This window comes from Equus caballus, chromosome 7, assembly GCF_041296265.1.
Source record: "Equus caballus isolate H_3958 breed thoroughbred chromosome 7, TB-T2T, whole genome shotgun sequence".
In the NCBI taxonomy this organism is placed as follows: Eukaryota; Metazoa; Chordata; class Mammalia; order Perissodactyla; family Equidae; genus Equus; species Equus caballus.
In genome coordinates this window covers 42441999-42464431 of record NC_091690.1, presented here as the reverse complement: position 1 = coordinate 42464431, position 22433 = coordinate 42441999, and the positions used below count along the sequence as shown (strand labels likewise).

Genomic DNA, 22433 nt, shown 5'->3' with positions numbered 1-22433 from the left:
TCTCATGCTACACATCACATTCCTTGGGGGAAAAAATTAAGGAAAGACAATTGTGCAATGTCCTGTGCACAAAGCTCAAAGACGCATGTCCTTGGAAAAGCCCATCCATCAATCCATCTGTCCATCCATCCGTTGATTCATTGGCAGTTTCAAGGATTAATTTGTTGATTCAATAAATATCATTGAGCACTTATAGTGTGGCCAAACCCATGATATTGTAAGTTCTGTGTGGGAAAGGACTATGTTCTTTATGTTGACACTGTATCTCTCCCCCATGCTTGGCAAATCATAAATGCTTAAACATTTGCCAAAGGAATGAGAAAGATAACTACACCACCTGTTTCACAAGAACAACAGGGTGGGAAGTGGTTCTGCTTCACCCGTGTCCACTTTCCTGATTTCTTGGAAGTTGTACACATTTCAGTGTGAAATAAATATTTGTTAAAGGAAGGGAGGAATCTGTGCAGCCACAGGTGTTTGTGTTTGTGTATCTTGGCCATATGCTTGTGTGTTGTCTCCTTAGGCAGTGTGGGGCAGTGAGGAGGGCGTGACGGGTCTGGAGTCAGGGGACCTGGATTCGCCTCCTCGCTCTGTTTCTGATAAGCTGTTCCCACTTGGATAAATCATGGAGGCTGCTGGACTTGTCTTTTCCCATCTGTAAAGTGACAAGTCTCTTTTGGCTCCTTCCAGGTTTAAAGTGCTTGATGAGAACATGAGGATAAAAAGATGAAGGCAGAGAGCATGCCCCTGAAAATGATAGCCATTATTACTTGAAAGACAGGGGCTTATCTTCTTCATTGCACTATTAAGGAAAGGGGTGTATAGCCTTTGACTATTCAGTGAATCTTTTGAGTTACAATAATACAATAATTGGCAAGTGTTTACTTAGCAGACACTTTCGTAGGGATCATTGTGTCACAGGCACTGCTACACATGCTTTACAACTATTAATGAATTTAATCTTCATAACAACTAAATGAGGTAGGTACAAGCATTGGCCCCACTTTATAGAGCAGAAAACTGGGACCCAGAGGAGTGAAATTATCGCCCTGCGGTTCCCCAGCCTGAAAGGTCAGAGCCGGCATTTGAAGCCAGGCGTTCAGCCACTAAAGCCTGTGATGTTGACCACCTTGCTACGCTGTGTATGCTTCAACCACGTTATACTCTAAGACGCCTACAACAAAATATGAACCCTGGTCTCTACCACGAGGTTCTCACCGTCTAATTGGGCACATGAAATATTTAGAGAACAAGAGAGTGGGCAGTAAAGCTGCAATGGGAGGTATAGATCATTGAAGAACAGGAAAGCACATAAAAGGTACCTTACTTTTATATAACACTTTATGCCTTTCTGAGAGTTTTTACATCCATCATCTCCTTTACTGCCCATAACAGCTATCATTATTTATTGAGGGCTCACTCTGTGCCAGGCACTGGGCTAGGTGCTTCACTTATGTTATCTCAACCAGCCTCACAGCAAGCCTATTTTACAGGCATCACTTCTATTTTGGTGTCAAAAACCCAATTCAACTTGTTCATGTAAACAAAAGTGGAGGCGTTAGGACTGACTGCAAGCACAGCTGGTTCCAGGGACTCAAACAGCATCACCGGGACTTGGTCTGTTTCTCTTCCCTCTTCTCTCCTTCTCCCCTCCTGTTGTGGCTCTGGCTTCCTCCATGTTGGCTTCACTCTCAGACGAGTTCTTTCCTTAGGGTAGCCCCAGACAGTCCTGGGCTAATGTCATCCTTACTGCCATTGATCCTGGCAGAGAGAGGACCTCTCCTCCACAGCATGTTCAGCAAACATCCTGGGATTGAGCTCTGTGCATGTGACCTGTCCCTGAACTGGTCACCAGCGGGGGATGGAATATGTTGATTGGTCAGACCTGAGTCATGAGGCGAGCCCTGTAACTCCTGGAAGGAATCGACCTATCAGACCCCAAAGGAAGGTAAAGATGATGTTTCTAGAACAAGGGAGGATGGATACTGGGCAGACACAAAAGTAAAAAGTACATCATGATGATTTTCCCCATTTTGTGGGAGGGGGAACAGGCTCTCAGAGGTTGGTGCTGACACGGCCGCACCTCTAGAGAGAAGTAGAGCAGGGGTTTGTGTGAGGCGTGTCTGGTTCTTCTCATCCATTTTACAGATGGGAAAAGTGAGGCACGGACTGGTCAAATGCCTTCTGGATGTATCCAGATGGAGGTGTTCAAGGACTCGGGGCAGTGCTCTGCAGAGTGGCAGCTGACAAAGACAGTCTTGAGACAGACATCTCCATTGTCTCAGGGAGCCTACGTGGCGTAAAACAATCTGAAGAATTGGCATCGCATCCTCTATCAAAACCTGACTTGGGCTTTTGAACCAGAGCTTCTGGGGGAAAACCCACATGGTCCCTAACTTTGGAGTAGAGACATGAGTGGTTCCTGTTGGGTGGCTTCTTTCAGAAGCTGTTTTTCAAAACGTGGTGCAGAGTGGTGGCACCAGGTCCAGGACCTGGGAGCTTCGGCTGAGTCAAAGGTGGCAGGCTCACTAGTGGGCCTCTGCCAACACCGTAACACACAGCCAGCCAGAGCGCTCGGCCTCCTGGGCGGTGCACAGCTCTTTCTTTGCATCTGGTCTTTGGAAGAAGCTGACTTGGTCAGGGGCCAGTGTTCAAGAATGTCCCACTGAGAAATGGACCGGCAGTGTGTGGCGGGAAAGCACGGTTGAAAGGGTCAGATTGCCCTAGGTGTAAATGTTAGTTTTTGTTATTATCAGCTGTGTGGCCTTGGATGTCTTAGCTAACCCCTCTGTGGCCACTTCCTCATGTGTGAGATGGGACCTGTAGGCAGCTTTCCTTATTCAAGAGACAGGTGTCCTTGGACTGAGATCGGACCACAGTTGTGGAAAAGGGCCCTCACTGAAGACAGGGCTCCCCAGCTAAGGAGGAAGTGGACAACCCACCAGTTCTGAGCAGTAGTCCCAGTGCAAGTGCTCAGAGAGCTGGCTCCTGTGTGGCCTTCGTGCCTCTGGGTACTTGTGACCGTGCCTGCAAGTGCTAGGCACACACTGTCATGGGCTCCTACCTCCCATACCTCCAATGATCACATGTCCTCCCAGCTCTGTCCCCTCAGGTCCTCTGCCAAGTCCCCTGAGGTCTGTGAGCATAAGCTTGTCTATAGCCCACCCCACCCTCCTTGCCTTTCATCCAAAGGCCAGAATTCAAACCCCGGGGCCAAGGAGGGGATCCCTACATGACTGACCTGGGCTCACATCTCTCCGCCTCAGCTGGTTGCATGTGAGCAAATCTCTCTATACGTCCTCAGCCTGTTTTCTGACTTGTTCTTATACAGAATAAATCAGATAACATCTGCCAGGGCTTAGCTGATTGTTTTGTCATATTACTCAGAGACTGACAATGTGACTCCCGAGGTCTTGAGGCCTCCATGTCGCTTTTCTCCCCCGACAGGCCCAGGACAGCCCACCTCTGTGTGTCCTGAGGGAAACTGACCTGGCCCCTCCCGGGGCTAAGTTTGGGGAGGTCCTGCATGGCTGTGCGCCCTTCCAGCTCTCTGCACTCCCTTCTCACTTACCTCTATTCATTGCCTTCTAACCCCCTTCCAGCCCTGCGCTCAGTCAGACCTGCCCTGTCTGGGTTATTCTTAGTTATTCGCTCTCTATCCCCTCAACTGCCTCTGTTCTGTCTGGTCCTAAGAGCTATTTGTATCCTGTCAGATAATGAAGGACCCTGGTCAGAGCAAGTTCCCAGTTCTGCACAAGGCAGCCCCCTCCCTCCATTCCGGGGGATTTGGGAAGAGGGAAATCTGTTCTGTGTCACATTCTTCCCCAGCCTGCCCAGCTGTAAGGGCTTTCCTGCCGTTCACCTTCCCGGACTAGCATCTCTTCTCCTCGCTCTCCCTCCTGCTTTATGCCTCTCGCTGCTTTTCCACAAACTTCCCAATCCTGCCTCCCACTCTCTTCCCAAGTGTCCTTCCCAGCATCCTGGGTGACCCCCTCCTTCCCCTCCCTCAACCACCTGCTCCTCTGCGCCTACCTTCTCTATGAGGACGTCCCCGACTGCAGGAGAGGGAGGAGGGAGAGCTGTCGTTGTCCTCTAAACCCGCCCCACCATCAGCTCCAGGCCTGGGGTCTCGATATGGGGAGAAGGTAATGTGGTACGGTTTTCTTTTTGTTCTAGTTCTCAAGTAAGAAGTTTGTCTCCTTTCCCATCTCAAACTTCCCACTTGCACACTGCCATTGCAAAGTGGGTAAACGGAAGTTCTTCACCAGCACAGCACACGGTGGGCGCCACTTTAACCCTTGTTATTAAGGGCAATGTGTCAGTAGCTCAGCTCCTCCTGTGCTGATCGAGGTTCCACTCCTGGCCTGAGTGCGGCTGTGTAGGGCTGAGAATGTGGGCTCTGGATGAGACGGCCCGGCCTTATCCCCAGGTGCTGCTCATAACCCCAAGGCAGGCAGAACCTCAGCTCCCTCATCTACAAAAGAGGAGTGGTACCCAGGCTGAAGGGGGATTAAAGAGTCCACTGTACACTATAGGAAAATGCCTTACAAGATACAGAGAGGTTTTCTTGTTGTGGTAAGATACACATAACATAAAATTTATTATTTTAACCATGTTAAAGGGTGCAATTCAGTGGCATTAAGTACATTCACAACATTGTGCAACTATTACCACAATCTAGTTCCAGAATATTTCCATCACCCCAAACAGATACCCATCCCCATTCCCTGCTCCCCTCAGGCCCTGGCAACCACTCATCTACCTCCTGTCACTATGAAGTTGCCTATTCTGGGTATTCCGTATAAATAGACTCGCACCATATGTGCACTTTTGGACCTGGCTTCTTTCACTTAGTATATACTGTTTTCAAGGTTCATCCATATTGTAGCATAAATCAGTGCTTCAGTCCTTTTTATGGCTGAATAATATTCCACTTTGTGGCTACATAACGTTTTACTTATAAAAAGGTAGTTTTAATTTAAAATCTCATCCAGAGACTAGTAATCATAATAGAGAAGAGGTGATTTGAAACTAGGGAAGACAATGCTTAACCTGGAGGAGAGGAGGCCTGAGACCACCTTTGAAACACCTTGGAAGCTCTCATGGAAGAGCTAGACCTATTTCCTGTGCTTCCCACTGGAAAGACCAGGACAAATGGGAGACAATTTTTGACTCGCTTCTGATAGGCTTGAGAAAACCTGGTAGGACTAGAATGTGGTGATCTGGGGCCTTGGAGCCATTGAGCACAGTGATCTGATAGAAGAGAGCAAATGGCACTGAGAAGCTGTCGAGCCAGAACCGAGGAGCAGCCACAGGAGTCCAATGGGAGGTGGGGGTGAGGCCCTGGGCCAGAGCTGAGGCAGGTGGAGGAGGTCGTGAGTGTATAGAGAGGCTGAGGTCAAGGGAGAAGAGGAAAGGGGCTTTGGACCCAGGCCAGGAACAAAACTTGGGAGCTGGTCATAAGGGCTTAAAGGCACATGAAATCTCAAGAGTGCGTTCTTTCTCTTCACCCTGGCTGCCACCACCCTAGTCCATCTGGTCATCTCCTACAGCTTGCTTACAAGTTCCCTGGCCCTGGTCTTCTTCTGACTCCCCCAAGTCATTCTTCCCCCTTAGTCCCCCTTTGACTTGATAACCTTTAGATCAAGTTTCAGCTTAGACGTTAGTTCTCCCAGAAAGCTTTTCCTGACCTGCACCACCATAACCCACGAAAATATCTCAGCTGGCATCTCTCCTATGTGTCCCTGTTGGTCCCTGCATGCCCTATTGTAGCTCTAGACTGTGAGTGCCTGCTTGCTGGTGTGTGTCCCTGCAGGATATACTCTGTGAGAATGGTATATCTTGTTTGCCATGGCATCTCTGTCGTCGTAGACCAGTGCCTGCCGCATGATAGGCAATCTGTACATATTTGCTGAATGAGTGAATGAAGAAATGAATGAATGGCACCGGTGGAGATAGTGGTTAAAGTGAGGTAGGCTTGAGCTTATTTTTCTAACAAATAACTATGGAGTAATACACCTTGTGGAGCAGCGAGGTCTCCACATCTACCAGTTTGGATGACCACCTATCTGACGTGTTGTAGGAGGATTTGAGCCAGTTAGGGGAAAGGACCACATGACCTCTGAAACCCCATCCAGCTCAAATATTCTGACATTTGATGACTTGAAGAACTGCTCCTTGCCCTCTGCCTGGGCCATTTCTCATGCCAGCTAAAACCCCATGGGGCCCAGGTGTGACACAGATGCTGACCAGGATTTTTCAACCTTGCAGGTGCTGCTCTTCATAGACTTTAATCTTGGAATGCATTGCCTATACAACATTTTCATTAATCACCCCTTCTGCCATGGAAGCCTGGAGTGGAGGCCAGGGAGGTGATGGAGAGGAGGGATGAGGAGAATCTGATGTCTGAAGGAGCACTATCCAGAGCCAGAAGAAGGTAAGAGCTGTGAGTAACACGGATGACTCTGGGTTTGGGGTATGGAGAGGGTTGAAGAACAGAATTGTGGGCTGATGATGGACTGGACAGAGATTTCACTGCTTCCCTCTTGGTGGAAGCTGTGCAAGTTCAAAATCTATGATTCCAAATACTCTCTCCACCAACTTCCCCCAGACTCTTTACCCTTGTTCTTCCTAAAGGCATCAAAATCCACTTGTCTCCTTTGTTGCAAGTGTTGGAATAGTGCTTTACCTCCAACTAGTTCAGAGTACTTTCATATCCAAAGGCTATCGTCCTCTCAATTCCCTTGGTGTGGATGGGGACGTCATCAGAGCACTCCTTTTATAGAAAGAGAAACTGAGGCATTGAGAAGTGATACCACTTGCCTGGAAACTGGCCCCCTTCTGGTGAGCTATGAGCAGCAGTCAAAGGGTGAAGAGCAGGATGAGAGCCCACGTGGAGGTTGGGGTGTGGTGGTAGAGTGATGGGACGGGGAACCAGTAGATATGATAGAAGAGTCTTGGGATCTCATTCTTACTCTTTTTTATTTCCTGCCAAGTGCCCAGAGCTCATTTGGTTTTGTTTTCCAGGAATGTTTTTACTTTGGTTTCCTTCTGCAGAGTTGCTTGCCATTCCTCTCTGAGCGAAGCCTCACAGGGGCCATTCTGCCCCGAGACCCTTTTATGCTGGACACCACAGTGTGTTCAGTGAGCTATTTTCTTTTTTCTTTCTACTTGTCTCTGAGTTTTTCCTTTGTGCAATGCATGCAGAGGCCCTTTCATTGGAGGAGCTGCTCCCCAACACACAGGCGTGCTCCCTTTATCGTGTTCTTTCTTTCTTCCTCCCTTTGGACCACAAAAATTGAGAACTGTAGCAAAAGACAGAAATTTCCACAGACACAAGCTCTTGAAAAGGAGCACATGGAATGTAACAAATTAAATGCCACCCAGCAGAGTAGGGGGCCTGAGAACAGAGATACAGGGAATAAAATGTGGATCAGATGAAGCAGGAGAGAGCACGCAACAGGAGTGCACTTGGCAATGAGGCTTCTTGGAAGAGAAGCATCGCATGCTGGTGAAATGATTGTGCCTTCCTGATGCACCCTCCACCTCCTCGCAGCCTGCCATGCCAAGTTGACCGCCCTCTGCTAGCTGTTGCAGTATTTTTAGTCTCTGATGGGAGCCCTCACTCACCAAAGTGGAGAGGACTTGATTAATTAGCAGAGATCTCTTTCATCCAGACAGTGGGGGAAAGGCCCGAGCAGTTTAAGGAGAAAGACGGACAGTGCTGCACTGGACCCCTTCTCTCACCGCACCCTCGCCTGCCACCAGCCCACACCCAGGCGCTGACGTGCATACGCACTCATAAGCACTCTTTCCCCACTTGCCACCGCAAAACTTCATCTCTTTCCTTCTTTCCTTGGGTCATTTCAAAGGCCCTGGACCTTTTGGAGGAAATGGCACTTTCTCTGTTGGAAAACAGGGTGTGATGATTGAGGCGGCAGTTGGATTAAGTGAGCAGAAGTTGGGGTCTTTCCAGCCATGGGGCCTTTGATGTAAACTAAACATTTCCTGTAAGCTGTCAAGTGTGAGGGAAGGAGAGAGATTGGGGCCAGCGAGGAGGGCAAGGGTGGCCCCTCTGTCCTCTTCTGACCTCCACCAAGCACAGAAGCATCCTCAGCCCTTTAGTCCTGTCCATTCTCTTCTTAATAGCTTTGCCCTGTGGACAGGTCTGGGTGGTCCAGGGCTTCTCCCTTTTCAGGACAAATGCATCCAACTGGGGTTCTTCCCAGGGGGCCCCCCACATCACTCAGCTCATTAACAGAGAGCCATGCCTTGGAGTGGCACAGGTAATGAAGCATCACAGGGTGCCCGTCAGCTCTAATAAGACGGAATGAACGGAGGGGAGAATTAACCTGGTGGGATTAGTTCACTCTGCAGCAAGATGCTTGAATCACCTCTTATACCTCGTGCTGGGAATCTTAAACACACTGCTCTCTCAGGAGGAGTGCTGGCTGGGGAGGAGGGCGCCTGGTAAGGCTGAGCTAGAAAAGACAAGCAGGGCTGCACAGTGGGGGCCTGTGGCTGGTGGCCTGCAGCCCATCTCTCTGCTGGGAGGAGGCCAGTTTTCTTCCCAGGACATGCCTCTGAATGCTGGGCTGAATTGGAGCCCCATGGACCAGGAGCCCCCATCACTGACAGTCCTGGCTGGGCCAGGGTTGGCAGGGAGAGGATAAGGCAGCAAGTCTCTAGGGGCCATGCTGCACTTGGTGATACAAGGGTGCCTTGGGTCTGGACAGATGCCCAGGTTGAAACTGCAGACACTTGGCTTGCCAATTCTGATCCTCATTCACGTGTCTCTTGGCCACAGGAGGAGGTGGAAAGAACAGAAAGAACACAGACCTACAGCACTAAGGGCATCACCATTCAAAATTCACTGTGTGCCTACTGCACGCCAGGCACTCTTCCGGGTGCTGTGGATAGAACAGAGACATGAATAAGACATATCCTCTGCCCTCGAGTGCCTCACAGACTGTAAGAGAGGTGAGCTGGCAACCAGCTCCAACATGGGTCCAAAGGTAGCCAGGGATCAATTAAGTGTGCATGGCAGAAGGAGTGGAGAGGGCTCAGGGAAGTCTCTACAGCAGGAGCAGCTTTCCTGCCTTCTTTGACCCACATCAGCTGCTGCATCACACCAGTCAGAGGATCCGAGAGTATTGGGATCAGAGAAGGGTGTGGAGACCCAGTGGTTCCTGAACCTTGTGATTCATCCTGGGTCCATGTTAAATATACAGATTACCAAGCCTGTACCCGGGACTGACAGAATGGGAATTTCCCCAGTGCCTGGGAACCTGCATTTAGACACACATCTCCGGTTATTCTGGTAATTAGCTAAATTTGAGATATACTGAAGTAGACCAATTTCTCTCTATAGAGGAGACACCTTCGACTCCAAGACGGGGGTGTGCAACGAGTGGTTCAAGACAGTTAGTTGGTACCTGGGTAGTGCCAGGCCCCAAGCTCAGATTCGGTGTTTCCGAATTCAGTGCTCTCTTCACTAAGGAGGCTGCATGTGATGACTCGCAGGGCAGGGAGGGAAAAGCTAAGAAACATACTGTGGGGACCCGAGACACATACCATTCTGTGTCAGGGCAAAGTCTTCTGTGGGACTTGAGACGCATATTCAGAAAAGTGGGGGGTTGGGGTGTTCAGCAAGTTCCCTCTGCTCGCTGGCTCTGGCTAGCTACCCTCCTGTTAGCCCCTCCTTCTCCGGGCCGTGCTCACCTCACTCCTGGGAAGTCATGTTTTCCTACTTGGAGGCTTGCAAAATGCCAGACAAACTAGTGGCTTCCTCATACTCTAAACACAGATGGCGGTGTTCAGGAGGGAACAAAGCCTTACCACAGAGAGTTGCCAAACTCCTGTTTTCAGAGACACTGCTCTAAAAAAGTCACGGAGCAGTAAAAGTGTAACTTTAGGGCATAATAGCTTTCTTGAAAGAGCACTGGATGCCTTTTCAATCCTGGGGTGATGACTTTCATAAAATCTTTCATTTGTTGAGCACGGAGCTGCTGTCGCTTGTTGGCATGTGGCCTTGGCTTACCAGCCATCTTCTATTCAATATGAGAAAAAAAATGTGTTTCCACAAAGTGTGTGTCCTGTTACATCCAAGCTGAGAAACCTTCACTGGTTTTCCAAGGCAAATGGTTCCGTTCTAAATCTCTGCCTGGCTCTCAAGCCTTTGGCAGGCTGGCCCCATCCTACCCAGCTGCCTTGCATGTCCTGCCCCGCTTCCTGTGTGTGCAGCCCTTCCTCTGACTCCACGAGGGCTCTCTGAGGTAGGTAAGGGCGTATTGCAGGTAATATCTTTATTTAGTGGGTGAGGCGAAAGGCTCAGAGACGTTAAGTGACTCACTGTGTGAGTGGTACACTTGAGACTCCTACCTAGGTATCTGGATCCTAAATCCTCCTCTCTTGACACTTCTAAATCTGATCAGGCCACTGCGTCACTCCGGGTTCATTCCTACCTCCGAGCCTTTGCAAATGTGTTCTTCCTCTGGATTACCCTCTTTTTCTTAAACTTTTCATACCTTCAAAACATAGCTGAAACTGCTCCAAGACCCTTTCCCAGTTGCTCTATCCCTCCACCACTGTTTACTGCTTTTGTTCCAATCATAGTGTTTGCTAATTGTCTAACGCGTATCGTTTTCTCAGCACATCTAGTTTATAAATTTCATGATGGCAGGCACTTCATGATTCTTTGATCATACCCAGCCCAATAATAAACACAGAGTTTAAAACTGTTTGCTGAAAATCTTTGTGGAGAAAGCCAATGGCATTTATCTTCCTGAGGGAATTAACGACAATGACCCCATTTAGCATATCTCAATGTGTTTGGTTTCTCCCCATCTTATTAGTGTAGAGACGGAAGCTATCTGGCTCAGAAAAAGCATCCAGCTGTTCAGAGCAGCTGGAAGCCAAGTAAGGGTTATTTTGGGATGAATTATTTCTTTTCTTAAACCCTTTCAAAGAATATTCTCTGGGATGGCGCTGCTTGATGGAGAGGACTCCCCTCACTCTCACAAAACTGAGGTGGAGAGATTACAGGGAAAGACCAGGGATGGGCTAAGAAGAACAGGATGCAAGCTCGCTCAGCTTTGAGCCAGATGTGTTAGGAGCTCCCGCTTGGTCCTGTCACTGTTCTGTCTAACACCTGTTCCTGGGGGCAGGGAGGGACGATGGATGGCTTCAGAGCCTGCAGGGGTTCTTAACTTGCCTTTATCCATTGCTTTGTGCATTTGGGGCCTACTATTTGCTTATTCCCCTTACTCTGTCCCTGCCTTTAAGGATATCACAGTTTGATGAGGATGTAGAAAAGAAACATGCATATAAATAAACAAGATAATTGCAGTTGGATCAGTGCTTGGAGGGGAATAATCTAGGTGCTGGGAATAGCGGAGGGAAGGGAGTGGTGGGGGGAGGAGCTACTTTGGGCAGGTGGTCAGGAAAGACAGCTTCCTTCCAGCTTCAGTGTCACTCTGCCACACTGCACTTCCTTAGCAGGGACACCTCCAGTCTCAGTTTGCGAAGCACCGTCACTCACGTTGTCCCAGTGTCCAGGCACATCATTACTGAGAAGGCAATTTCCACTCTATTCCTCCACAATCTGCTCTTTCCATTTCTACTCTTTAGAAGACGGCTAAAAAAAGAGGAAAAAAGAGGAAAGAAAAGGGAGAAAGACAAAAGAAAGGCTGCAGGCTTGGATTTTGGAGATTGGAGTTCTCAGTCAGGTTGTGCTTCGAGTGGCTCCTCTCACGCAGGCCCCAAGCCTGAGCGCTCCGGCCAGGCCTCACGCAGCCGCAAGGCCTCCGCTCCTTTCCCACCTGCTAAGTTACCATCGGACTGTTCAGGAATGGAAAGCCCTTCACTGCTTGAATCACCAGGAATTTATATTTCTCTTTCTTTGCTTCCACAGCATGTTGTGTCTCTATTAAAATAGTATTTTCACCTTTCTTCTCAGCATAGCCATGTGCCTATGTCTCACCTTTCCTACTGATTTTCTCAGTCCCTTGCTACAAGGGCCAGGTAGAGCATCACTAATTCTGATATTTTTACCCCTATTTTGCAGATGTGAAAGGTGAAACTCAGAAAGGTCAATCAACTTTCCCCAGGCCACATAACTGATAAGGGGCAGTATAAACACTAGCATGAAGACAGGATGAAATAGTGGTGGATAGCATGGATTCTGGAGTCTCTCTGCCTGGGTTCAAATCCTAGCCCTGTATTCAACAAGCTGCGTGGCCTTGGTGAGTTTTTTAAACTCTCTGTGCTTCACTTTATTGATCCATAAAACAAGGATAATAGTGCCTACTTCATAAAGTTATTGTGAGGATTAAATGAGTGAATGCATGTAAAAAGATTAGAAAATGTCTGGCATATAGAATACACTCACTAAATCTTAGGTATTTTTATCGACCTTTTTCCCTGTTTACATCCGGTCACCGCTAGCAGCCCTCATCTCCCAGACACTGACGCCCACGGGATCTGCACATCACCTTTTCTCATCTTATTTCCCCTCTCTCCTTCTCCTAACCTGACCACCTGCCCTCTAGACTGCAAGGCCGATCATTAGCAAGAGCCCATGTCTTCACTTTCTTCTTGAAAGACTCCATGTCTTTGCCTTCTTCTATAAACGCTCCACCATCTTGTGCCTCTAACTAAAACCTGGCTCTTCCCTGGAGACATGGCTTCCTCTTTGGGCCTCTCAAAGGGCTCCTTTGGCCTCCGGGCCCTCCCAGGATGCATCTGCCCTCCTCCTTAGGGTGCCCCCCCTCTTCGCTGTGCTCCACTATAAAAGGACTTGCTTGGACCTGCATGTCATCTGACTGAACCAGCCACCTGCCGTCCCTCTTACAGGTACCTAGAGCCCCTTTTACTCTGGAGAATTTAGCTCCTGATAATCCCTCTCTGCAGCACTATTTTTGTGCTCGCTTTGGTGATTTAATAAACAAATAATAATGCTTCAAATACCCTGACCTCCATTCCTCCATGGAGCTTCTCCTCTTTCTTCACTTATCCAATTGTCCTCTTGGTCATGCCTTCGATCTCATCATTACCAAGAGCTGCAGTCTCCTGAAAAGCATAATTTCAAACATCCCACATTCTGACCACTACCTCCTGTATTTCAAGTCCACTTCCTCAAGGAGCCCATCTCCAGCGCTCACTCGACCCTCTCTCCCAGGATTTCTGATGCATTGATTCTAAAACCTGTCCCTGTCCTTGCTGTGCTTATGTCCCCAGCTTAGATCCCAGGTCAATAATGTGCTATACCCCCACCTTCAATGCTCTTGCCCTCGTTCTCTCTACTACCACTTACTTTCTTTCACTCAGCCAAATCGCAATCCAGTTTCATCCAACCAGGTTGGACTGCACTTGCACAACTGAACAAGTTTAAGAAAAATATACAGCCATACCAGCTTACTTTAATAAGCCATCAACAACTCAAGAGGGCTGGGATGCTGTCTGACGTTCATAACTACGGAGCACTTACACACTGTCTCCCTCTGCTAGATGGCTACATCATGCAATCTCGTCTTTAATGTTGGACGGCTTCCCATCAGTCCTCTCTCTCAGCTGATGACCTTGTTTCTATTTGATTGAGAAAATCGAAGTAATATGAAAGAGTATCCACAGGCTCCCACCACACATCTATCAGCCTTGCACTTGTACATGTAACATTCCCTTCTCTTCTGCCGCTGCGAGTCACCGACTTCCTATCTAAGGCCAGTCTTCCACTTGTTCATCTGATCTCATTCCCCTCATCTATTCAAGGACAATGCTCTAGCAATTTTCCTTTCTTTCTCTTGCAGCATCAATTTTTCTCACTCTACTGGATCTTTTCCATCAACATACAAACATACTGTTGTTGCCAGTGTTTATACTGTCCCTTATCAGTTATGTGGCCTGGGGAAAGTTGATTGACCTTTCTGAGTTTCACCTTTCACATCTGCAAAATAGGGGTAAAAATATCAGAATTAGTGATGCTCTACCTGGCCCTTGTAGCAAGGGACTGAGAAAATCAGTAGGAAAGGTGAGACATAGGCACATGGCTATGCTGAGAAGAAAGGTGAAAATACTATTTTAATAGAGACACAACATGCTGTGGAAGCAAAGAAAGAGAAATATAAATTCCTGGTGATTCAAGCAGTGAAGGGCTTTCCATTCCTGAACAGTCCGACGGTAACTTAGCAGGTGGGAAAGGAGCGGAGGCCTTGCGGCTGCGTGAGGCCTGGCCGGAGCGCTCAGGCTTGGGGCCTGCGTGAGAGGAGCCACTCAAAGCACAACCTGACTGAGAACTCCAATCTCCAAAATCCGAGCCTGCAGCCTTTCTTTTGTCTTTCTCCCCTTTCTTCCCTCTTCTTTCCTCTTTTTTTAGCCGTCTTCTAAAGAGTAGAAATGGAAAGAGCAGATTGTGGAGGAATAGAGTGGAAATTGCCTTCTCAGTAATGATGTGCCTGGACACTGGGACAACGTGAGTGACGGTGCTTCGCAAACTGAGACTGGAGGTGTCCCTGCTAAGGAAGTGCAGTGTGGCAGAGTGACACTGAAGCTGGAAGGAAGGTGCGTTTGCAGGTATGGACCAGATATCTTTGGAAGAGTCAATCTAAGCCTAGAGGTTGATAATTGTAGGAAGGCAGCAGTTCTTTTTGTAGAGAGAAGGCGACAGACAGACACTTCCAAGGTGCTTGTTCTAGGCTGGAGCCCCCAGTTTGCGCTTGGCTCAGATGTACCATGTTACCTGCTGGCACTGGCAGTCAGGGGAGAGGTGAAGTCCATCCACCAGCGCAAAACAAAGTACCCTTGTCACATGGCTACGCGTCTTTATATGTGGGGGAGGGTCAGATTACCTGCTTTGTACAACAGTGGACTTTACGTGTTGACACTGCCATTTGGACCAGTAGTGTTAAAATGGACACTGCCCCCAAATGGCAGAGTCCCAATACCCCCCTTCATATTGTATGAAGAGTTGGCCTCAGGGCTTGCTAAGGTTCTTCGATGTTCCAACTTACTGAGATTCCCTTTCTAACTCAGGGGTAAATCAGGACTCATGGGAGCACAAAAGACTCTGGTTACTGACCTGGTGGAAGGGGGTTGGGACATGGAAAGTAACCAGACCCTAGAAAAGGCTACTTGAAAACAAAAAATGCTGGGCTTACTGACAGTGAAAGCACACTCCTCCACACCCCATTCCAAGAAAGTTCTCTGGGCCAATACCCCCAGGATAGAGAAGATGGTGACCCTTCACTGTTCAGTGCCCACTGAGCAAGAGAAAGAAGATAGTGATTCAGCAGGAGGGATTTGAGGTGGACCCATTCCACTTGTTTCTCCCCTGCAGCTTGTAAGAGTGGCTATGAGAAACCCAAGTTCAGCAGGCTAAGATCTTCTCCACCCACCTCAAAAGTGTAGAGGTGGCTGCTGGGGCAGCAGGCAGGTGGGAGGAGGGAAGGCAAGGACAAAAGGGTTCAGGCTGAGTTTGCTTTGACATAATATTCCCCCAGAGCTGAGAGGTGGGAGATTTCCCGGAGGCTTTGGTTCCCCAACAGGCCTATTTGCTAAGCTGGGGGCATGTAGAGCTCCTGTCTCTTCTCTCCTTCTCGGCTCCAGCAGGTTTTCTCTCCCTCTGCATACAACATGCATACTAATTGGAACCTCTCCCTGAGAAGAAGCCTTCTTTCTGACAGATTCTGTAAGAATAGACATAGGTTTTGAAAAACCCAAGATGGCATTGCCTGTAATTATAAAGTAATTGGTGTAATTGAGAACTCAGGGTCTTATGCAAATCACCCTCCTGTTTTTAACCTTACATCAAGACAATTTTTATTTTTAAATGCAGAAAAAAAAAAACAACAACAACCAACATGTGCATTTGGATATGGCTCTTGTGCATTTCAGCCTGGGCCCCTGTATATGCAAACTACCAGAGAGGCGGTGGTGGAGCAACTGGCCTTGGATTGAAGCTCAAACCACTTCTGGTCCTTGTGTGTCTTGGAGAAAGTCGCCAGACTTCTTTCAGCCTTTGTTTTCTCCATCTGCAGAACAGGGATAATAAGAGTAACCTCCCATTGTTGGGAGAATTAAATAATATAGGTGCATAAGCATTAGAAACTATAAAGTGCTATTCATAAATATTGTTTCCCCCTGCCCCCTGGTTATTTCTTTTCTCTTTTTTGGAACTGGAGTGTAGTACAGTGGGAAGAGAAGTGCTTTGAAGAAGCAGGCTGGAATTCATGTCTCAGCTCATATTTAAAAACGGTATAAGTGACCCTATTTTTTCTCTTGTGTACAAAGGAGATTGGGTGGGGTCAGATGATCAAATGACAAGATCAATGGGAAAGCACTTTGAAAGGTGTCAGGGGCTACTGAACTACTTGTTTAACTGGTGCTCCAACCAGCCCTGTGTTTTGTCTTCACTGAGGTCTTTTCGTGAGCAGTGGTGTTAGCTGCTATGACTTCACTGGATGCAGCTGAGGTTGAAGTCTTTTAATATGAAACACTCCAATACCCCAGGTAGGAGTGATGATAGTTTCCTGTGGATGCTGTAACAGCCACCAACTTGTTGGCTTAAGGCAACAGAAATTTATTCTCTCACAGTTCTAGAGGCCAGAAGTCCCACATCCAGCAGGACCATGCTCCCTCTGGGGACATTAGGGGAGAATCAGTTCCTTGCCTCTTCCGGCTTCCTTGGCTGCATCATTCCAATTTCTGCTTCCATCTTCACGTGGCTGTCTCCTCCATGTGACTCCTACTCTGTGCGTCTGTGTCATCTTCCTGAGTGTCTCTTATAAGGACACTTGTGATGGCATTTAGGGCTCACTCGGATAATCCAGGGTATTCTCCTCATGTCAAAATCCTTAACTTAATTACACCTTAATTACAAGATCCTTTTTCCAAATAACAAAACATTTACAAGTTCCTGGGATTAAGACTTGATGTATTTAGCGGCTGTTATTCAGCTGACTACAGGAGTGAAGGCAGCCTGGAGCCAGGCTGTCTGGGTTGGAATCATATCGCACTACCACGTAACTGTGTGACCTTGGACAAGTTACTTCATACTTCTGCGTCTCAGTTTCCTCATCCGTAAAATGGAGAAAATAATAGGATCTACGTCATAGGATAGTTGCGAGGGTTAAATACATTAATATACACAAAACATTTAGTAAAGTCCTTGATTCGTGGTAAGCTCTCTCAAAATGTTCACTGTTATTATCTCTGATTTTTCTTTAATACCTGGTTTTAGATTTGCCATCATAGTTTCATCCAAACTCTTCCAGAACTGGATTATGTTTGGCCTGAACAAGCCTTTTGGAGTAAATTACTTTTCGTTTGCTCAAAAATTACTTTCTCATGCTTAAAGAAGTATCTCCTATAAAAATATTTAAAACTATACAATCTGGTCTGTTTTTGCTTTTACTATCATTTCATGATTTTATAAAAGTTCATCACGTCCCCACTTACGCATTTTTATGTTGGGGAAACAAAGTCGTTATAGCCTGACCCTGTACAAAAGAAGGAAATTGACTCCTCTTATGTTACATCATATCATATGCTAGTAATTCCCAACATTTCCCTATAAACAACCTGTTACATTGACCCCTTCCTCTCACTCCCAACCACCTCTGAGCCACAGGTTTTAAATTAATGTTACTTATGAGGTAATATAATTAAATACTAAATACATCAGTTTTCACCGCTAAAGAAACAAATATGCCTGCCAATAAGTTTGTTATCAAGCTGATTTGACATGCTTTTATCAAAAGGCAAAATTGGCTATTTTGGGCATTCCATTAACTTTTAAAATAGCACATAATCCTCAGTATGATAAAGGCGTATATGAAAAAACACACAGTTAACTTTATACTCAGTGTTAAAGACTGAAATGTGAAAGACTAAAAAATTACTTTGCCATCAGGAATAAGACAAGGATACTCATTTTTATGACTTTTATTCAACATGATATTGGAAGTTCTAGCCAGAACAATTAGACAAGGAAAAGAAATAAAGGGCTTCCAAACTGGAAAAGAAGAAGTAGAATTCTCTCTGTTCATGGATGACATGATCCTCTTATATGTAGAAAACCCTGAAGATTCCCCAAAAGGTTGTTAGAACTAATATACAAATTCAGTAAAGTTGCAAGATACAAAATCATGAAAAGAACCAGTTGCATGTCTATATACTAACAATAAACAATCTGAAAAGGAAATTAGGAAGACAATTCCATTTACAATAGCATCAAAAAGAATAAAATACTTAGGAATAAATTTAACCAAAGAAGTGAGAGACTTCTACAATAAAAACTACAAAACAATGCTGAGAGAACTTCAGGAGGACATAAATAAATGGAAAGACTGGAAGACAATATTGCTAAGATGACAATACTACCCAAAGTGATATGTAGATTCAATGCAATCCCTATCAAATACCAACTTGTTTGAAGAAATAGAAAAACCTGTCCTAAAATTCATATGAAATCTCAAGGGACCCTGAATAGCCAAAAATAATTTTGAAAGAAAAACAAAACAAAGTTGGAGGACTCATACTTCTGGATTTCAACACAATATAAAGACATAGTAGTCAAAAACAGTGTGGTACTGGCATAAAGACAGGTGTATAAAACAATAGAATAGATAGAGAGCCCAGAAATAAACTCTCACATATACGGTCAAACGCTTTTCAGCAAGGGGGCCAAGACCACTGAAGGAGGAAGGACAGTGTTTTCAACAAATGGAGCTGGGAAATTGGACCCTCATCCCTTACACTATGTACAAAAATTAACTCAAAATGGATCAAAGGCCTAAATGTAAGAGCTAAAATTATAAAACTCTTAGAAGAAAACCTATGGTAAAATCTTCATGACTTTGGATTTGGCAATGACTTCTTGGATATGACACCAACAGCATAAGCAACAAAAGAGGAAATAGATATATTGGACATCATCAAAATTAAAAAAAAAATTTGTGCATCAAAGGACACTATCAACAGAGTAAAAATGCAGCCCATAGAACGGACAAAATAGTTGCTAATCATATATATATGATAAAGGATTAACATCCAGAATATATAAAGAACTCCTACAAACTAGCAACAAAAAAACCAAACAATTAAATTAAAATATGAGGAAAGGAATTGAATAGACATTTCTCCAGAGAAGAAATACAGATTGCCATTAAACATAACAAACTATGCTCAACATCACCAGTCAGTAGGGAAATGCAAATTAAGGCTGCAATGAAATATTACTTCCTGCTCATAAGGATGGCTACTATCAGAAAACCAGAAAATAACAAGTCTTGGCCAGGATGTGGAGAAATTGGAACACTTGTATTTCTGGTGAGAAAGTCAAGTGGTGCAGCTGCTGTGGAAAACAGTATGGTGGTTCCTCAAAAAATTAAGTGTAGAATTACCATATGATTTAGCAATTCTACTTTTAGGCATGTCCTGTAAGAATTGAAAGCAGGGACTCAGATATTTGTATGTCAATGTTCATTATTCACATTTTTCACAAGCAGCATTATTCACAATAGCCAAAAGATGGAAACAACCCAAATGTCCATTGAGCGATGAATGGATAAACAAAATGTGGCATATGTATACAATGGAATATTATTCAACCATAAAAAGGGAGCAAAGTATTGACACAGCTATAACATGAATGGACCTTACAAACGCTATGCTAAATAAAATAAGCTAGACACAAAAGGACAAGTATTGTATGATTCCACTTACATGAGGTATCTAAAACAGTCAAATTCATAGAGACAGAAAGAGGAATAGAGGTTACTAGGGACTAGGAGGAGGGAAGAATGACGAGTTTGTGTTTAATGTGTACAGAGTTCTAGTAGAAGATGATGAAAAAGTCCAGGAGATGGATAGTGGTGATGATTGTACAACAGTGTGAATGTACAACAGTGTGAATGGCCACTGAATTATACACTTAAAAATGGTTAAAATAGTAAATCTTACATATTTTTATCACAATAAAGAAATAAAAAATAAATAGCACTAGTCTTCCTTTCTTCCCTGTAAGATAAGAAGCCACAGAGTGGTACCTGAGGGGATGTCACAGAACAGCACATGTCACAGACCATTTAGGAACTCTCCAGCCACACCTTGGTCTTTCAGGCAAGGAAATGAAGACTTGTAAGGTCTTGGTTGGGAAAAAATCATGATCCAACTGTTGAGTCATCAGGAGGAGGCTGTAGGGCTGGTGACATGGCTGCTGATCTGTAAGAGTGGAGGTGATATGTTATGTGTTGCTATGATGGGCAGACGCTGGTGAAGATCCTGCAGAACCAAGGGCTCTCGGGTGTGGTCTGCATTTTGCCATGCTGAGCACCCCCAAAACAATCAAAACATGATTGATAAGTCTCTTATACGAACTGGGCTTGGTACTAGGGTGCAGATAAATTCCTTCAAGGAGCTTACAGGCTCGTTGGAGAGCTGAGGCACAGATATCTAAATAAAGGCAACAATAGTTCAAGACAACAATAGCTGAGCTATCAACTGTCAAAGCAATTGAAGAGGCACTAACTGCTGGAGGAACTCACAGCCGGGCTTGATGACTTGAGGCTGGTGGCTGTTAGGAGGCAGAATTGCCTAGTGGCTGATGTCTTTGGTGTGGAGAGGCCAGGCCCTGGGCTCCTACTCCAGCATTGCCTGTCCTTGTTGACCTAGGACCAATTTCTTAACCTGTTTGGGGCTCTGTCCTCTCACCTGTGAAATGGAATAAGCTTATCTCCCCCACACGGTTGTTGTGCGGGTGAAGTGAGGTAACGTGCACAGAACACTTAGCACAGTACTAAGCACATTTAGTACACATTCACTGTGCGTGCGAGAAGGAGGCACTGGAACTGTGTCTTGAAGGTGAGAAAAGAGAAGAGAAGAAAGGAGATTCTAGGAATGAACAACAGTCGGGTGGGTGGCTGGGGTGTTCAGGAGCAGAAGCAGTCAGTGTGGCTGGAGTGAAAGGCTTCTTTCTCGTACAGTTTTCCTTTCCTGCAGAGAGGAGGTTAGACACTGATTTGCCAGCTACAGGGCTTATGGAGGAAAAGTGAGTTTGGACAGTCTCAGAAAGACTGGCTCTGAAGCAGGAGGAAAGCCCAGCTGTGGGCATATTCTTGCTGCCTTTTCTGGGTCCTGTCCACCTTTGGCCAATACTCTCTGGGTCACTCAGCACTATCATTCTAAACATTTAGCCTTGATGCCAATGTACAGACTGGCCATAGGAGTCAGCATCCCACATTGGAGTGTTGTATACCATCCTTGGAAATAACTTTTCAATCATTTATTAGTTCATCAGAAATTTAATGAGAAGTGGGTAACATAATTTCTGCCTCATAGAATGAGATGAGATTGTTTGCAGGATATTTATGGTCTTCAAATGGTGCAATACAAGCAATAATGTTATCTTGCAAAAACGAACTTTGAATAATGAATAATATTCAATAGGTATCAGGGGCTACCCTGTGGGGAATTGGGAAATAACTAAAATTTCATTTTAAAAAAAGGAAAAATGAATTAATATTATCCCATATGCCTTGTATACTAGCTTTTACTTATGGTTCCATGAAATTGTGGATGTTTATGTTGTGATTCTCTGAAATTATCTTGTTTTTCTAACTCAAGTCTATTTAGGTATTTAATTAATCTGTGTAGTAAATGTCATAGCTGAATGCTAGTTTTATTTTGCTTTTCTCAATGAAAATTGATTTACCTGCTCAGTGAGACCAAGAACTTGATTACTATGCTTTAGAACTTTTTCTTTTTCTTAACATCTCTTTCAAGATGCAATTCTATTACGGTACAATCCTGGTCGCAGCGGAGTCAAAAGACCATCGTCACCCCCTGGCATGGGTCAGACATCGATAAGCACAGGGCTGATGCCCCTGCATGGGGATTGAAGACGAAACATTTCCAAGCCCTGCCCTATGTCCTGTTCTGCTTCTTTCTCCCTATCTCTTATTCTTAGTTTCTCCAATTTCCTTTCTACCTTCCTGTTCACTTTCTTTCTTCCTGCTGTATGCCTTCAGCCTTTCAGAGAAACCTGTGGCCGTCTATACTATGCTGGCTGCAGTGGCATATAGGGCTGTTGAGGTGGCCCTGAGGCCTGGCCTCTGCATGTGTTGTTGGGCCTTCACTTCTCTATCCCCTCCACTCCCAGATCTCTGCTGCAGCCTGAGATCCACCAGCTGTAGTCAAAGTAGCTCTCTAATGCCTCCTTCATTCATTATGCAACAGATATTTATTGAGTACCTACTATGCCTCAGATGCACACCTACCATGTCAGGGAGACAGCATTGAACAAAACAAAGCTCCTGTCCTCACAGAGCTTAACTTCTAGTGAGGAAGCAGAGGACAAACAAGTAAATAACAGGTGCATGTATGGACTCTCAGATGGCGATAATGGCTTTAAGAAAGTGAAAGCACCGAAAGTAAAAGGG

The 22433-nt window shown here is 45.7% G+C and overlaps 1 long non-coding RNA gene across 13 annotated transcripts in view; it reads left to right on the top strand.

Moving 5' to 3' along the window:
* LOC138925004 (uncharacterized) overlaps window positions 1-22433 on the top strand; it is a 100437-nt gene that overhangs the window by 18262 nt on the left and 59742 nt on the right. For 12 of the 13 annotated variants that reach the window (XR_011440577.1, XR_011440581.1, XR_011440585.1 and 9 more), the window contains 3 exons: window positions 6271-6436; window positions 12065-12242; window positions 14372-14568. This is a non-coding gene — a long non-coding RNA (uncharacterized lncRNA). Of the gene's footprint in view, window positions 1-1712; window positions 1949-6270; window positions 6437-12064; window positions 12243-14371; window positions 14569-22433 lie in introns of all 13 variants that reach the window. The other variant, XR_011440582.1, reaches the window with a different exon arrangement.